At 32.6% G+C, this 18,317-nt stretch overlaps 1 protein-coding gene across 7 annotated transcripts in view; it reads left to right on the forward strand.

Annotated features, from left to right (window-relative positions):
- The window catches only part of Lar (tyrosine-protein phosphatase Lar), a 652,517-nt gene that overhangs the window by 487,110 nt on the left and 147,090 nt on the right, over window positions 1-18,317 (forward strand). The gene's annotated exons all lie outside the window — the stretch shown is intronic.

Consider the following 18,317-nt stretch of genomic DNA (forward strand, 5'->3'; position numbering starts at 1 on the left):
CAGGAAATATTTAATGAGATAAGAACATGAAACTATCTTATCATGTAATGTGTAATTAGGAAATTTGCTTCTCTTCAATAAATCTATGTCCATTTCCTTCTAAACTTGCTGTTATCCTATAACACTGCAGGGAAATTCAACATACAAAATGATAAACTATTTATAATTTTACTTCTTAATTAAGGGGTTAGGTACAGGTTACAGCAGTAAAATTTTGGAAATATTAAACATTTTTTTTTTCCTCCATTAAAGTATCACAGTCTACTATATACAGTCACGAAGCTTGAGTTTTGAGGGTGCTAGAAACACTAGACTGTGACAGTTCTATTTTGCATTGCCTGTAATGAGGCGATATTAGCAATCCTAGTGGTGAGCAACTATCTAATGTTTGCATATTTACTACGTATTGATCTTCGCGACTGTATATACTAGACTGTGACTGTATCTTGTACAATAATGAAAATTAGTAGGTGTAAAACACTGTCCTTCTACTATATGAAAAAAATATTTTTACGATTTAAAAAAATTATTTACATTTTTTTTTTTTTTTTTTTTTTTTTCAAAATTTATTTCATTGTATAGTGATGAAGCGTTTTTCACATACCTAACTCAAAAACTATCCAACATTCTATGATGAAATTTTTGTATGTATTTATGTACAATATGATGCAAGATCGCTACTCTAACTTTGTTAGATTGTCTGATAAAAAAATAAATTCATTTAAAAAAATGGTCAAATATCAGTATTTTTTCTAACACAAAATAAAAAAAAAATATTACTTATTAAGGAATGTAGTTGAAAGAGCATGATATTGTAAACATGAGTATCAGCAATAAAATAAGAGAGAACATGAAAAAGTTAACAAGTTTATGAGTTATGAGGAAAACACTTCTTCACTGCATAGTGAACTGCCACCGTTTTGAATTTTGAAAATATATATATATATATATATATATATATAATTTTTTTTAAATCGTAAAAATATTTTTTTCATATAGCAGAAGGACAGTGTTTTACACATACCAATTTTCATTTTTGTACAAGATACAGTAATGGAGGAAAAAAATGTTGAATATTTCCAATAATTTTACTGCTGTAAGCTGTACCTAACCCCTTAAAATAGAAAAGACATTAAGCTTTTATTATAACGACTTGCACACAACAATATTATGCTTTTATCTTTCAACTTTAATGTTTGTGTGAATTTATTTAGAAAATGGATTTCTTAATAACATGATAGCGCCAGAGTTTCCAATCTACATGCTGACTTCGATATTTCGTATTGTACTCGGTATTAAAATATATATTGGTATGTATCTAAATGATATAATTTCTTTACATACCGGTAGTGTTCCAGATGTACTTCAGCCTATTGGATTATTGTGCTAAATTGAGTTGTTTAATGTCAGCTCATCAACTCTATGCCTCTAACCAAGGAATTCAGTCATGTACGCGTGTTAATGAGACTGGCTCAACATCTTGTGATACTAAATTTAATTCATCATCATTATAAGAGAATAAGCATCGTAAAGGTCGTTCTGATCTCATTAATTTATTATTCCAAACATATTATGTCTTCTGTGATCCAAAGCCGCACTGAACAAATGATGTGATGGGCTGTTTGAGTTTCCTTTCTAAAGAATCTTCAGATCAGGTTTTTCTAAATCAAACCATATTATTCAGATGCTTCTCCACAGGAGTACGACCTATGAGAAGGGCTGTAATTGTCCTCAGCTAAAGTTTATTACACTGAAATAAGCTATAAACGATAGATAATTAGGCCTATGTATAGAAGTTTGTTACAATTCCCTACAATGAACCACACGAAAGCAAACAAATACCGTAAGTAGAAATTTGATATCGTAGGTTATGTTGCATTTTATTTCTCAGATATGGTAAGGATAGTTGCATTCCCATAATTATATTTCTAAGATTAGAAGATCAGATCTTTATTAACCGATAGAATTACAAGCATTCATGGCATCGTCAGTACACAAGAAAAATGACGCAAATACAATGTAATATAAAGAAACTTAATTCTAAATAAGCTTCACATGCAAAACTACAATTCCTTTAATTATACATTGAAAGTGGAAAACAGTATGGATTATACGAGGTAATATATATTACAGTACAACTTATTACTAAATAACATGCAAAAAAAAAAAAAAAAAAAAAAAAAAAAAACATTCTTAAATATATGAACTCGATCTTCAGTCTCCACTGTTCTATCCAGTCTCTTAAGCTATTAATTTCCCAAATATTCTCGTAGACTTTTCCATCCTTTGTACATATATTTTCTTCTCTCCAGACATTGATTTACTAGCAATAGGATAAATTTCCACACCTCTATGGGTCACTCATTATGCAAGAAGCCATCTTTATTAAAATATTGTGTTACACCAGAATATTATTATAAATTCACGTCATTGCTTTGAAAACAGCTCTCGTTCTGTTCTGTGTACAAAAACAAGTTCATTTAAAATCTTTATACATCTTGATTACACAACTTTTAATACTATATCACTTTGGAAAACGTATTATATATCTTTCACATGTTAAATTTTTATGTTACCTTGTTCACATGTTTCGACCTGTTATTGGTCATCTTTACAACTGGTCGTTGCTGATCTTAGCGCCTTTTGTTTCCTGTGGGGGTGTGTTTGTGTAGTGTAATGTGGAGTCAAAGAGTGTGTGTGTTCTGAAACTAAACACGCTAAAACAATACGAAATATACAGACACACAAAAACACATCCAAACGAAATTCTCAACACACAACTCAATTTCAGAACACACTCTTTGACTCAACATTACACTACACAAACACACCCCCACAGGAGACAAAACAAAAGGCGCCAAGACCAGCAACGATAAGTTCTGAAGAAGGACCAATAACAGGTCGAAACATGTTAACAAGGTAACATAAAAATTTAACACGCAAAAGATATATAATACATTTTCCTAAAATCTTTAGGAGATACAAATATATTTTATTTTATATTTAATTGTATCATGTTTTAAATCAATATTCCAATGGCCCACCTGAGAGTGCTCATTTTATTATTTCTTTAAATATTAATAGTAACGTTACACTTCTATCTTCATTTTCACTGTTCACTGACAACATTATTTGAATTTAAGATTAGTATAAATAAAGTTTTATCATAATCTTACTATGTAGCACACTGTTAGCTGAATGGTTAGAGCATTGGCTTTCAGTGTTGGTGACCTGGGTTCGAATCCCGGTGCGTCAATGTGGAATTTGTTGTGGACAAAGACGATCATCATAATCACCAGGATCATCACACTTGTGCTCTGCAGACCACTTCCTATGGTACACCAAAGAGTCTACAAGTGCGGTGTGTTCCTCATAGAGGGGGACACCGTGTGAATGACTCAAAGTATCTGTCATTGTGCGTGGAGGGAGGGGGAACTTACCATGCCAATATAACTTATAAATTGAAATCTTTGCATATTTGAAATATATTTACATGAATACAAAAATGTTCATAGTTTAAAGTGATAGAACTGTCTTATATTTGCTTATCAATATACTGTACCGGTATATTTTAATTCAATTTACTTTGTTAATTATATTTTTGAGACTGTAAATACATTTTTTCTTCTAATAATACGTATATTATGTAATTGAATCACGTGAAGTATTATACAAACTTGAAGTGTCAAATATTCGGACTTTTTTTTTTAGCTGAATTAAGAAATACCTAAACCATTTAGACATCAGTAAAATATATTATATTACGTAAGGAAAATACTACGGTTTCACTATGCTTGTCTTATTTTTATCAAGATAGATTTTTAATCATTGTATCTTGAATGAAATAACCCGAAGTTAAAATTATAGAGTTCGATGTCAGCATGTTGCTTGGAAACTCAGTGTCTAAAACATACGTTATTATATCATCTCGAAAATAATTTTTATTTTGCTTCATTAATATTTCAGTAGGTAATAGTTCCTGATCAAGTAGCTATGTAGTTTTTTATGTAGGCATACATAAATTCTAGGGGCTATTAATTACATTTTAACTCATTGGTCTTACTGAATATACTGATACAATTGGCCGATCTGTATGCATGTGAATACCTTAATATAATCACTTAATTCATGTATGTTGATGTGGACCCGCAAATGTAAAGTAAACATATCAAGTGTAAATAGCAGTGACTTTCAGATCATAACTTATCACTTGCGTTGCAAATTTAAGAGCCAATGCATTAAATACAGCATAACGTTTATGATCATTTTTGGCTGATTACCATATATAAAAACGTGGCTTTATTTTATTTCATAGCTCTTATTTAACCCTTTGAATCATAGCGGTCACTCTAATACACGCTTATACTTTTTAAAATTTATTTTGTGATATGGTCCTCTGTCATAGTGCTGTAGTCTAAGACATCTTACCTAGGACTTGCATTACAGAATGAGCGCTGATTCGAGTCTTCATGGGGAAGGAGTTTTCTCATTAAATTTCGGTCAGTGTATAGGACCAGTACCCACCCAGTATCAGATGAATTTGGGGAGCTACAGTAGGTAGCAAAATCTGGTTTCAGAAACCAACTATAACAGGTAGAGGGATCATCGTGTTAACCACACGATACCCTCATTCTGGTTGGATAATCGTTAACCTCTTCCAAAACATGTTGACATGAGGCTAGCAGTTGGCTGGTCGGCCTTTGCCCTCCATGGGTTGTTGTGCCTCAGATGATGATGATGATGATTAACTTATTATTATTATTATTATTATTATTATTATTATTATTATTATTTCTCACTTATAAAATAAGACACTACTCTATCATCATCATCATCATCATCATCGTCACTCCAAGGATTAGGCAATTGCCCGTTCTGACTTCATAATTCATCAGCCCAACGTTTTCTAGGTCTCCCGACGTCACAGCTTCCTCTTGCTTGATAATTTCTTGCTAACAATGGATATCTCTCCTTACTCATTCCATTCATGTGTTCAATCCACTTTTGTCTATAATTCGTGACTTTATCCAATAAAGGCTGTACTTTTAATTCTTCTCTTATATCCTCATTTCTAATTCTATCAAGTTTTGTACACCCTTTAACTTGTCTGAGGAACCTCATCTCCGCCATTTGTATTCTATCTTTCTGTTTATTCGTTGGAGCCCAAGTTTCACATCCATACAATATTGTGGGAATTGCCATAACTTTATACATTTTAAATTTTGTTTCTTTTCTAACTTTATTTTTTAACGTTCTCTGTATTGTTCCACATACCGTCTGAAATTTATTTATTTTAGAATCAATATCTTTTTCCATATTGTAACTAATATCACATCCCAAATATTTGAAATTAGACACCTGTTCTATACTTTGATTTTCTAAAATAATTTTGAATCTCACTGGATATTTTCCTCTAAATGCCATTTTTTTTGTTTTTTTGTTTTTTTTTTTACTGATATCTTTAGATCATATAATTTACATATTTTATTTAATTCATGTAAAGATTTCCGTAAGTCATCTTCATTTTTCTGCATTATGATTAAATCAAACAAACAAAAGATTATTTATATATACTTTATTATCTACTCTTATTCCTGGATTCGCTAAAACTTTCCATTTATTTAAAATGCCGTCTATAATAAAGTGGGCGATAAATTGCACCCTTGTCGTAACCCAGTGTTTGTTTTAATTGTATCTGTTCTTCTGAATCCGGTGTCTATAATTATATTTGTCTATATATATCTGTCTATAAGTTAACAATTTACGATAAATTGTAGGTGATTTTGGAAAGCACTTTCAGTTACCGGTACTTGTATCCCCGAGTTGTTCAGAGTTAAGCTTTGGAAAAAGTGATGTTACAATGTGACTGCTGTGGTTGAAAGGGTTAAATCTGTAAATAATTTCTGTTCCAATAAGAACTGACTTGTATATATGATTATGTTTCATTTCAATATTCTTCGATTATGTCTGTACTGTCTCTTCTTCGTTTTGTTAAGTTTTATTTTATTTGGAATTTATTTTGCTTTCATTTCTGTTTTGTGTTTAATATTGCACTGATCAACTACGAGCCTTTTGGTGTCGGTGATAGATGATGGTAGATGATTTTCTAATTAGGTGAGTATTAGGAACTGTGGTTGTGGCCCATTTTAAGATACTATCCCAAAATTAACTTAAAATGTTACAGCTACGTGTTTATTAAGCTATAAGGGGGTACGTAATAAAATAAAGAGTTCTCCAAATAATAGTACTGTTTTTAATATAGAAATGATTTTTTAGGAAATAATGTTTTTCGTGAAGGTGATTTTTTAAACTGTGGTTTTTGAAAGAGAAATATTTTTTTGACTTTCATGCCATAAACTTGGAACTTATGAATTAATGTAAGTTTTTTGTCGGCCTTTTTTTACATGTGTAGTTTGTGTTAGAGGGATTGTGTCTTCTTGTTTTTTGATGAAGCATTTTTTTATAATGCAATAGATATAATGTTTTGTCATTAGCTTTTTGTATCACACCATCACAAGTTGTTGAAACTTCTTCTTGCACTGTTTTTGTGTAGTGAAAACACCACAACTCCTTTTGTTGTTTCCTTATCACACTTCCAGTGTTTTATACTATTTTTTTTGTAGAATGTGATGCACAAAATCCATTTTATTATAAGCCAGCACCGTTTGTAAATGCTTTCCTGGAATTTTTAACAGGGTTTCCCAGATTTCATTGCTTAAAAATTTGATTATAAAAGTAAAAGTTAGGTTAGTACATTGTTTTTACAGAACACGTAAAAATAGCAGTACAGTACCGGTACATAATATTGCTTAATAGTTCACTATGTTATGTTGTATACGAGGATTGTCCAGAAAGTTATTCAGCCATTTATAATATCTCGAGATATAGTCATGAGGCCTTGATAAAACACGACAGCAAACGAGAATAGTAATATACGTTACAAGAGCGGTATGTTGACGTTTTCATGTTCGAGGAAATGATTGAAAAAGCGAAACGTAGTTGAGCGTTTTTAATTTCCGAGAACATGAAAACAAACATACCGCTCGTGTATCGTACATTATTTTGCGCGAAGATCGTTTATTACATACTGAAAGACGAATTTCTAATTAGTTGCAATGAAATCTCCATGTTGGTTTCTGTTTAATGACGGCAACTTCGGAAAGCCAAAATATCTTTCTTCAACGTTGTTGCTATAAAATGTTTTCTGTGTTTACTATACTCCAGCAGGCCGTGATATATGTTTGTCTTTTTTTTCCCGCAGTCTATAAATGCGAACTTAAAACAAAGGGTAAGGTTATGTAATGATTTATTTTTCATTTTAATATTTTAACAATATTATTTATATAACATATTGCAGTAATAACATCGGCATCTGGAATCTTGTTGATTTTTTCACGGCTTCCTTAATGTTACTTGTATCAGGAATGCAATAAGTTTCGTGGAGTAGTAGAGTTTACTTAATTTTTGCAAATATTTAAAAACAATAATTAACATTGCAATTTAGGTGAAATTGCAGTGGCAAGTTTCCAATTTATAATTATTACTATGTTAAACGTCTCTAAAAATAATATGTTAAAAGCCTAAAGCAGTAAAATGAATGTCGCGCTTAAGCGGTAAGAAGAGGGAAATTGTTATGTGTGTTATGTTGGGAATACTGAATGTGGTATTTCACACTTACCGCGTATTGGTTCTGTGCGGAAAACAAGCAAATACGCACGATCTCGCACAAAAGACCTTACTGCATGTATGTGAACCGTTGCTTACGAGATTATACATCCGTAAGCAACGATGTGAACAATCACACTTAACGTGTGAAAACTCAATTGGCAGTGAGACGCTGTTACGTGAGTTAGTGCATTGTATGACAATTATTGGCAATGACCAAGCAAGCAGATCAGTGAATGTGTGTAAAGTTTTGCTTTGGACATTCATCCGTAAAATGTATTCGAAAGATTGAGGGACAATGTTGTAACTTTCAAAACATTTTTCTGTTTCACATATTTCAACCAAATTTTCACAGTACCGTATCTTCCCATTGACAGTGTAATGAATTACAGTAGAACTTGGTTATAGCGACCTCGTTTTGTGCGACACCTCGCCTATAACGTCAAATATTCTGTGGTCCCAACTAATTCCCCATAAGACATATGCTTTCCTACCTTCCTTAATATAACAAATGCATATGCGTCTACCTCGCATATAACGTCATTTTCAACCTCAGTTTGGAATAAGATTTTCTAAGAAGCAAAGTATTTTAAGAAATATTTTGTTGAAATCTGACCCTGACAGATTCTTTGCAGTCTCCTTCTGTCGTAGACCTCTGGAATGCAGGCGTATTCCCCACCCCATTGTAACCTGCCCGAATTCATGCGGTATTAGATCAGTTTCGATAGGTAGTTTTCACTAAGTGCACGCATTTTAACGCAGTATGGCCACTAAAAGAAGTGAGTGACGCTTTAGAAGTCATTAGAATTGTGAACATGTTCTATGAAGCTAGGGAAGAGAGCAGTGAAATTGCAACTGAAATTATGAACATAGAACGTAGTTTAGCCCTAGAAAGTGTGTATTGGGCATGTAGAAGACATCAGAGTAAAATGACTGATTACTTCACTTCTAAGTAAAGTAGTTTGGTGAGTACTGAACAAACTGTTTTAATACAGAATACTGTATTTATAATTGTAGGCCTACGTGTAGTTTATTATGTTCATTGTAGGCTTAAAAGTCAATACATAAATCTAAAATAAGCCTAATTATGTTTATTACTTTTCATTTTCCACCTCACTAGACTGATAATATGAATCTCGGTTACTACGACACTCGTTTATAACATAATTTTTAAGGTCCCTTGGATGTCGTTATAACCAAGTTCTACTGTATTGAATATCTGAAAGTAATTGGTTTTCTATTTTTTGAATAATAAATGTCTAATAATTATTTTTGATTATATTAATGTGTGAAGGTAAATCCGTCATGAACATATCTTTTATTGATGAATAAGATATTACAATCTCATAATTAATGTAATGCCTTATTCAGTCTCATTTAATATATCATATCTTTAATACAATATCTTATTCATCGATAAAAGATAAGTTCCTAAGTGATTATCTTTATCCATTAATATAATATACTTGACTTATCGGAAAAACATATCTTTGAAATCATTTTTAAAATATTTTTGGGCACTCTGTACTTTTAATCAAATTTAATTCTAGATTTATCAAATGTTAATATGTGGTCAGAATAGTTAGAGAAACAACTCCAAATATAATTTTTCCTATATGTCTTTTAGTTTTGTAATCATTTCCCTCAAAATGTGTAACTCTTTTTTTAAATTTGGAAACAATTATTATTATTGGCCCCGGAACAATTTTTCCCTTGAAATTATTCAAATCTGCTTTACAGGAAGCTTTACCTGAAAGATTAGATTTGCATAATATATACGTCACTGTATACGTTAACAGAAAACCACAATTTCAAGTCACACAGAGTTTGTGCGCACTCGATGTGAGTCTCTGGCATTTCGTCAGCCCACACGAGTTGTGTGGATATAAAGGGAAAGGTTGAGACGGTGTCGGGTGGAGTTCCCGAGTAGCTCAGTTGGCAGAGCTCTGGTACGTTCAACCAGAGGTCCCGGGATCGATACCCGGCCCCGGAACAATTTTTCCCTTGAAATTATTCAAATCTGCTTTACAGGAAGCTTTACAAATACAAATTATTATTCGGGGCACAAACATATTTACACAAAATCGATACTTGGAACTGATATAGGGCAAGTGTCTATGTGCAAAATTTAATGAAGATTGGACAATATTTAGCCTGCTATAAAATGTTAAATGGCTGGATACTTTCCGGACAGACCTCATATAATGACTTCAGAGCAATTAAAAATGTATTATTATTCTCTCTAACGTTTCTGTAATAAATATCTTCTAGGATGATCATAAATAAGATTTAGTGTGCAGAAGAGAACCATTGCAAGACAGTGTTTTAAATTTTAGCTATAAAAAAATTTGTTAGTTCTTGATTATAGTAGTCTCCTGTACGGTATGTGTAATTATTTAGAATTTATGCAATAACTCTCCGATATTGTGAGTCAGGAATGTCGTTAAACTTTCCCCTCAGAAGCCTCCAGTAGAAAATCCAAAAGTAACTAGATGCTAATAAGCAACTTTCGTCCTTATACATTAAATGTATTGCTATTTTTCTTTTGCGTTTTTTTCTAGTAGGTATATAATAATGCTACTGTATTTCTCAGTACATTATATCATATAACAATCAAACCTCATATCATAAGTAAGAAATAAAACCGTTTAAAATGCAACAGTAAAGCGAGTTACAAAAAAGTTCAAGATTAAGATACAGTGAAACCTCTCATTTACGGACATCGAAGGGACGTAACAATCTGTCTGCATCTGGGAGGTGTCCTTGATTGGGAGGGAGGCTCCCCAATCTAACAGTAAATTTATAATATGCATTATTTATCCCTTCACGCTTTAAATGAAATGTATTACTGTAGTTTAATTCTAAATACAATATATTACAGTAAATTCTTTGCAACTTTGAAATGCAGTAGATAAGACCGAAAAAGGAAAATATAGTACTGTGCTATGCAATTTTATTCAAGGTCTACAGTTATGCAGTACTGTAATTAACAGTTTTCAACTTAACTTTTACGTTTAGGTGCCATGCCTCTCGAAACAGAACAACTGATAGAAGTGAAGAGAATAATCCTATTAAACCGTATCATGAGTCGAATACAGTTTCATGATCGCGAACAGGTTAAATTTAATGACTTTGTTTATCCACTCGCTTCCAGCTAACAAGGGGTAGCCGGCTGGGCTAGTGGTAGCCTACGACATCCTTATTGTCTTCTTTCATGTTAAGGAATTTCTGTACTAAATTTTCCATTTTTGTAACACATTAGGTCTTGAAATCCAAGTTCTGTCCGCAGTAAGGAGGTAAAGCAACTTTAGGACTGTGAAACGGCTGTCCTTGTCCGTGTCTGAGAGTGTCCATAAAGGAGAGTTAAATTTATCATTATTTCTACATTATTTCAATTGGGACATAAAAATCTGTCAGTATATGAGGAGTGTCCGTATCTCGGGGGTGTCCATAAGGAGAGGTTTCACTGTATCCGTATAAATGCCATACAGGCACAATAGAGGCAGGGAGGTAGATCTCCCCTCTTCCACGTTTCCTTGACCTCACAAGGAAACTACTGTCAATGATCTCAAACTGCACAAATTGTTAGATCTCTCTAGGAGAGAAGAGACATGAACCTAATTACACTGAAAAAAGAAAGATGGTGTGCAGTACACCTAGTACCGGTACTGGTACACTTATAATTATTGGGTACATAATTATGAAATCATTTAGAATACCGGTATTTATATTTTTGAAGTTTATTATTTTTCAGTAGATTGATTGTTGTGCGATATTTTATAGTATAGGTCTACATATTAGTTACAGAATGTGATATACATTTCAGGTTTTTTTGTTCTTTTTTTTTTTTTTTTTTCTTCCAATATTTGGCAATTAAAATACTTTTATAATTTCAAGGGAAAAATTGTTCAGAGGCCAGGTATGGAACTTCGAACCTTTGGCGGCTCAAATACTTTCACTTTCCAGTTTTGATTGTGGCCACCAATTCTTAGGTTATAAAATATGATAAATTAATGTCGTATATAATTATATTTAATTTAAATTCATCAATAAATAATTTATTTTCAACGTTTGATATATTACAATATAACAAGCAATGTTGATGACAATGTAACAATTACAAATTCCAAACCCGCAAAAAAATTAAAACCAAAGATCACCATGGGCATAGTTACAAAAATTCATGTAAAGTATAAAATGGATGTGACTTTAATCTTAAATTTAAAATCAATTTGTATTTTGCACTCGCAATAAAATAGTGTCTTATCGTAACTCGAAAATTGTGATCCGTAAAGACATGCTATTTCTTAGTAACACATCGGATTTATAAAATAAACCATCCGCCCTTCAATAAGGATGACTACAAGGATCCAGAAAACAAATACATATATAAAAGTTTACAATGAAGCAATAAAAATACATACAATAAATTTCAAAATAAAATTCAAGTGAATCATATTACTTGAAGTAGAGATGTGCTTGCAAAATTTGAATTGAGTCCTTTAGAATTTCTCTAGGGATTTTCTCAACATTGATTTTAAAAGGTTATAGGTGTATTTGGAGATGGTACTACGAACTCCAAAAGGAAGTCCGTGTACTGACTGATGATTAGCCATGCTATAAAAATATTTTAATAAATAGGTACTGGTATCAAAAATCTTTGATAATTTACTATTTTATAATTAGAATTTCATACCTCCAACTAGTAAAACAGCGTTGGAAATAATTTACGAAAGTAATATGTAATTTTACTTGGTGCGCAATTTGTCTAAGGGATAACCCTTGATCATGTCAGGTAATTTATTAAAAAGTCTCCTAGCTAATACAAAAACCATGCAGAATCCTACTTAATCGACACTTTGGGTATTAAGAATATGGTCCAACGCTGTGGAGTAAAGGCTGGTTCACAATAAACTGGAAACGAGAATCGGAACGAAAACGAAAACGATAAAATTGTTAAAATGTGTACATTTAAATGTGAGCATTCACAATTAACGAAAAGCTTGCTGGAGCCCGGGATCGGGAACGGAGAGTTGGCCAAGTTTCAACTTTGGCGTTCACGTTTCTGATCACAGCCCACTAGATTCATTCTATTGCCATCTAAAAGCTATTTTGTCGTATATTTTGTAGCAAGAAGACCGTGACATAACCTATGCATTATTTTGTTCTGTGCTGTGCATCATGGAGCAAGTTTTATTTGATGAGATTCTAATATTGAGTGTTGAGGAAAATCCTCACGTTTACGATAAGCGGCGCGCCTCGTATAAAGATGAGAAAATGAAGGAGAATACGTGGCTTTCAATAGCTGCATCCTTGAACACCGATCGTAAGTGAATCATATTTTATTACTGTATTGGTTGTATTACACACTACATATTCATGCTTCAATTCAATAACTACTGTTGTGTTCATTTTTGTTCTATTACAAATGTTTCTTCTCCAATTATTTTACGTTGTGCTAGACTTAAAATAGGTTGTGATAATAAAGATGCATGGGCATATTTATAATATCCTGAGAGGATAAAAAAGATAGTACCGTTGAAATTTTGAAGTTGGTTAACCTGTATTTATGTTGGCTGCCTTGTACTCATGAGAGAACGCCATTGGTCAGTTATACACAAATAACATCAGAATGCGTAATATCGACTTTACATATCGTTATTGACATGCATATCGATATGCATAGTCGTCTATGTTCTCGGTTTATTGTGAATCAAACATTTTCATATTCACGTTCTCTGCTTCTCGTTTTCACTCTGGTTCTCGTTCCCGGTTTATTGTGAACCAGCCTTAACAAGTAGCACGTCTGGCCGTGAAATGAGCGGGACAAGTTACCTGGTTGAGGTTTTTTCCGCGGTTTTCCCTCAACCCATTAAGAATAAATGCTGGGTAACTTTTGGCGCTGAACCCTGGACTCATCTCGCTAGCATTATCACCTTCATCTCAGTCAGACGCTAAATAACCATAGCAGTTGATAAAGCGTCGTAAAATAGCCAAGTAAATTAAGATTGTGTTTGTTTCTCATGTTATAAGTCAGTTATTACCGATACTATTATTATATTAAGATGTGCATTAGGCCTATTTGTTTGCAGAACAATTTTTAACATATGAGGTTTTATTGTTATTTCTAATCATATGTTGCGAGATATCTACTGGGTGTTCAGTTCAAAGTGTGTCATGGCTCGCTTAATGCCATCATGTGGCTAGCCGATGAGCCTAGAGAATTCAATCTTCCTACACTTCCGCAGAGGTGTATTACTTACGTGCAAGAGAAGTTGCCTAGTAAGTACGGCGTTCATTCAGAAGAGTACTTGCCGATATGTACTGTAACGCCGGTAGTGGCAGGAATGTGAATTGTTTCGAAACATGTACTGAGGTGAGTTTTTTCTTGCTGTCGGGATATGTGGAGAGGGTTAAGACGATTACTTACGTATTTGTTGACATTAACTTCGACTGTCAACATGGACACGGAGCATCTGATTTGTATTGTGGAATGTTGCCGTACGCAACCGATGTACGACTTGCCCGCGCAAAACACAGTTCGAAAGAGGTTATGGTAGCACACAGACCGTACAGACCGCCATCTGTTGCTACGACGTTCAAGTTATACCGTACACGTTCTCAAGTTCAGATTGAATGCCTTGATTGATAGGCAACTTCTCTGACACAAAAGCTGAAACTCGCTTCAAATCGCTGACTCATCAACAGTGACGTCATGACACACTTTGAAATGAACACCCAGTATATAATGATATTAATACGTAGTACTGAATTAAAAATTTGTTTCACTAAATATGAAATTTAATTTATTTCGAAAGTAATTTAATTAATATTTTAAAACAAATTTCAAAATATGGGAAACCCTGATTGTCAGGTTCAGGATGTGACACCCTTTGTGTTACTTTGAGTTATGTAAACAACATGACACGCTGTTCATGCACTTTTTATAACTGCAGCATTAAATGCTTTGAAGGGCTTGTTACTTAAAGTGGGATTGCCATGACCTACATTCTGGTTGACTTAATGTGTTTGAATATAACGTGGACCTTAATATTTGTCTGTGTAATGAAAATTACTGACTGTTGTTGATGTCTCTTTACTGAATCAGTCATATTCTTGTCCATTGTTGAGTGAATATTGCAGAAAAATTAAAATGTGAAATATGAATAGTGCCGGTGCACTATACTACAGTAAAAGAATATTCGGTATCATTAATTCGAACAAGACTTGAAAAAAAGGAGGATTCAATGCGAAATTACTGTTGGTTTTTTCTTAATATGTTGTAATACACGTAGCAAGAGTTTTTGGTACATGTAACATTGCATAATGGATCCTGTTTTCAGCAGTCACATAGAAAACCAATGGAAATCTACGGTACAGAAATTGTTATCACTTAATCACTCTTCGAAATATAATAAATATAAAAAAAAAACACACTTGTTTGTGAAATTCGAAATCTTATATATACCAAAACCAATATTATTGACTATTCTAAGGGGAAAAATATCATCTGGTGATAGCACTTCTATAATATGCTATGTGTGTGAAGGCTATGAAAAACACAACGAAGTTATTTAATTTAAGTTGGTAACATTACTTTAATTTTTTAACATGAAGTAAAATGTTTTATGACTTTTGTATTAATTGTATACAGAATATATGATAATGGATGTCTCTTTAAAGAACTTAATTCATAATTGAATTCTCGAACAAATAACTGAAAAAAAGAAACATTTTAATACCGAGAAGTATATACCGGTACATATTAGTTCAGAGACAGATGGTGTGTTTATTAATTTTCCTCCTACCTAATAACCAGGGAACGGATTTATATGGACTAAAAATATATGAAATATGTAAATATATATGTAGTTATTTTTACCAAAATATGGAATTAAATATGGATTTTTACCAAAATATGGAATTAAATATGGACTTAAAATTATAAAAAAATGACTATGTACGTTAAATATTGGTACATTTTAATCAAACTAAACAAAAAATATAATGGACGTACCTTATCTTCCAATGTAGTTTCAACAAAACACAATTTTTATTGTCTGTTACCATAACAATAGGTTACAAACATTTCTTTCAAGTGCTGAAAAGTGAATCTTCTTCTATTGTCTCTGAGGATAGATTTATACTGACTAAAAGAGCGTTCGACGTCACAAGAAGTAACTGGTACATAATTCAATTTCACAATGTCTGCTGGGGATAAGTCCAAGTTAATCTTCACTGTTGATTCACCACTCATCACAGCAACAACCTTTTGTAGTTCTTCATATCCAGGGTTTTTTGAAAGTACAGTGTCCACCTTAGCTCTTACTGCATCTGCAACTTTACCTCTACCACGATTCAGTTGTTCCACAGTACTATTTATAATTTCAAAACTTTCAGATAGTGAAAGGTGCCTATTTTGGAGACTTTTGAGCGTTTTTATGATGCATGAAAATGTATGCTGAATGTGAGCTAAGTCATTCTTCACACTTATGTCACAGGTAACTGTTTTCGCAGTATCAATTGAGACTGCATCTTCAGAGTCCAATGCAAGGAGAACATTGTTAATAGAGTCTATATGTTCGGCATAATATTCAACTGCTTCTAGCCATGTACCCCATCTAGTTAAAATTGGCTTTGGTGGCAATGGAATTTCAGGGTACATTTCTTTCAACACGTTAACTCTACTGGGAGCTTTGAGAAATACTTTTTTCACTGATGAAATCAACAAATCTACTTTAGGGAAATTGTCTCTGACCACTTCTGCCACACAATGAAATGCATGCGCCACACAAGTAAAATGAGTCAATTTAGGATATACAACAGATAATGCTTGTCCAGCTTTGACCATATAAGGGGCAGCATCGCTAATAAAGAATAACACATTATCGTACATAATACCCTTTGGCCACAGGTTACTCATAGCTTCGTTGAACAGTTTAACTATAGTTTTGTTATTGCACTTTTCTAGAACATCACAATGTAAAAGAATTCGTTCAGAATATTGTTCACTTAACAAACCGATAACTACATTACCAACAAGTCTACCTTCTTTGTCGGGAGTCTCATCAATGGAAACCCAAATTGAACTATCTTTAATTTCATCTCTTATCTTCTGTATTGTCTCATCGTAGATGGATGGAGCATACGTCTTCCTAAGTGTTGACTCATCCGGGATTGTATGTTGAGTATATTTTTCAAGGAATTCCCTGAAGACCTTATTCTTTAGTTTGTAGAGAGGAATATCAGCAGAGATGAGAGAACGGCACAGGTCGATGTTAAACTCAGATCTTACATTCGATGTTGTTGGTTGTGTTAAAAACAATTGTCTCTGCTTGGAATTTAGTTGTTTGTTGGCCTGATGTTTACTAGTTGTAATGTGTTGTTGCACCAGGAACTTTTGTGTAGATGATACTGCACACTGACACAAATTACAAAATAATATTTTATTGTCAGTTGATAAACCATCTTCTTTAAATTCTGAAATGTAACTTGTTAGTTTTGATTTTAAATTGACTGAATGACGTACTTTTGGCATATTTACCGTCTTTATAGTATGATTTACAAAACTGAACCTATGTGTACTCTGACTGGCATTTAACTGTTGAGCTGCACAACTGAAGTTTGTTAAAAATTTTAAATTAAATTAATACAGTTTTGTAACTTACTTTCCCATTGTTGATAGGACTGCTAATTTTCAAATAACTCTGATGTTAAAGGGATTACTGAACATGTGTTTAAATCTCTATTGTTGAAATGTATTTTTAAAAGTTAATGGAATTTTGTTTTGTTTTATTGTTAAACCTAATATAATATGGACTGTTTTATATGAAATATGTAAAATATATGGAAATTAACGAAAATATGTACTAAACTCTAAAATATGGAAAAATATGGAAAATAAAAGTAGGATTTTTCAACCCTACACATTGTGAAACATAAAGATAATGCAAAATATAAATTATATTAGCTTTATAAGTAAATATGTATTTACATATAAATCCTTTCCCTGCTAATAACATTCTTAGAATTTCACACAGTGCACTCATTATTATTGAAACACTAATAATACAAAACTTGGGACTCCTGTACATTGTTTATTTGAAAGCAGAATACAAGAATTAATAAAAAAACTTAACCAGAATAACTGTGGGATTTCGAAAGAAGGTAGAGAATATCAGTTACTATAATTTTTTTTTTTCCTTTCATTTCTGTAATTTTATGAACTGACCACCGAACATTATATTGAATAAAGTCAATGTGAACTTTACCTCCAAATTTATCTCAAATGGTTCATTAAATTATATATTCCTGGTTTGCATCTTCTCTTCTATTACATTCCCAAAGTAATTTTTTTCAACAAAGATTTTATTACTTTATATAGGTAGGCATCTCTGAATCATTTTACGTGTGCTTCATGCTATTTGTATTGTAACCACATTCGGTTCTAGTCCGAACTGTGTGCAGTATAACATGCAAGCCCTAATTAAAAAAAAAATATATGTTATTTAACAACGCTCGCAACTGCCGAAGTTATACCAGCGTTGCTGGTATGCCAGAATTTTGTCCCGCAGGAGTTCTTTTACGTGCTAGTAAATCTACTGACATGAGCCTATTTAAGCACACTTAAATGCCAATGACCTGGGCCGGGA

The sequence above is a fragment of the Periplaneta americana genome, chromosome 14 (assembly GCF_040183065.1).
Source record: "Periplaneta americana isolate PAMFEO1 chromosome 14, P.americana_PAMFEO1_priV1, whole genome shotgun sequence".
In the NCBI taxonomy this organism is placed as follows: domain Eukaryota; kingdom Metazoa; phylum Arthropoda; class Insecta; order Blattodea; family Blattidae; genus Periplaneta; species Periplaneta americana.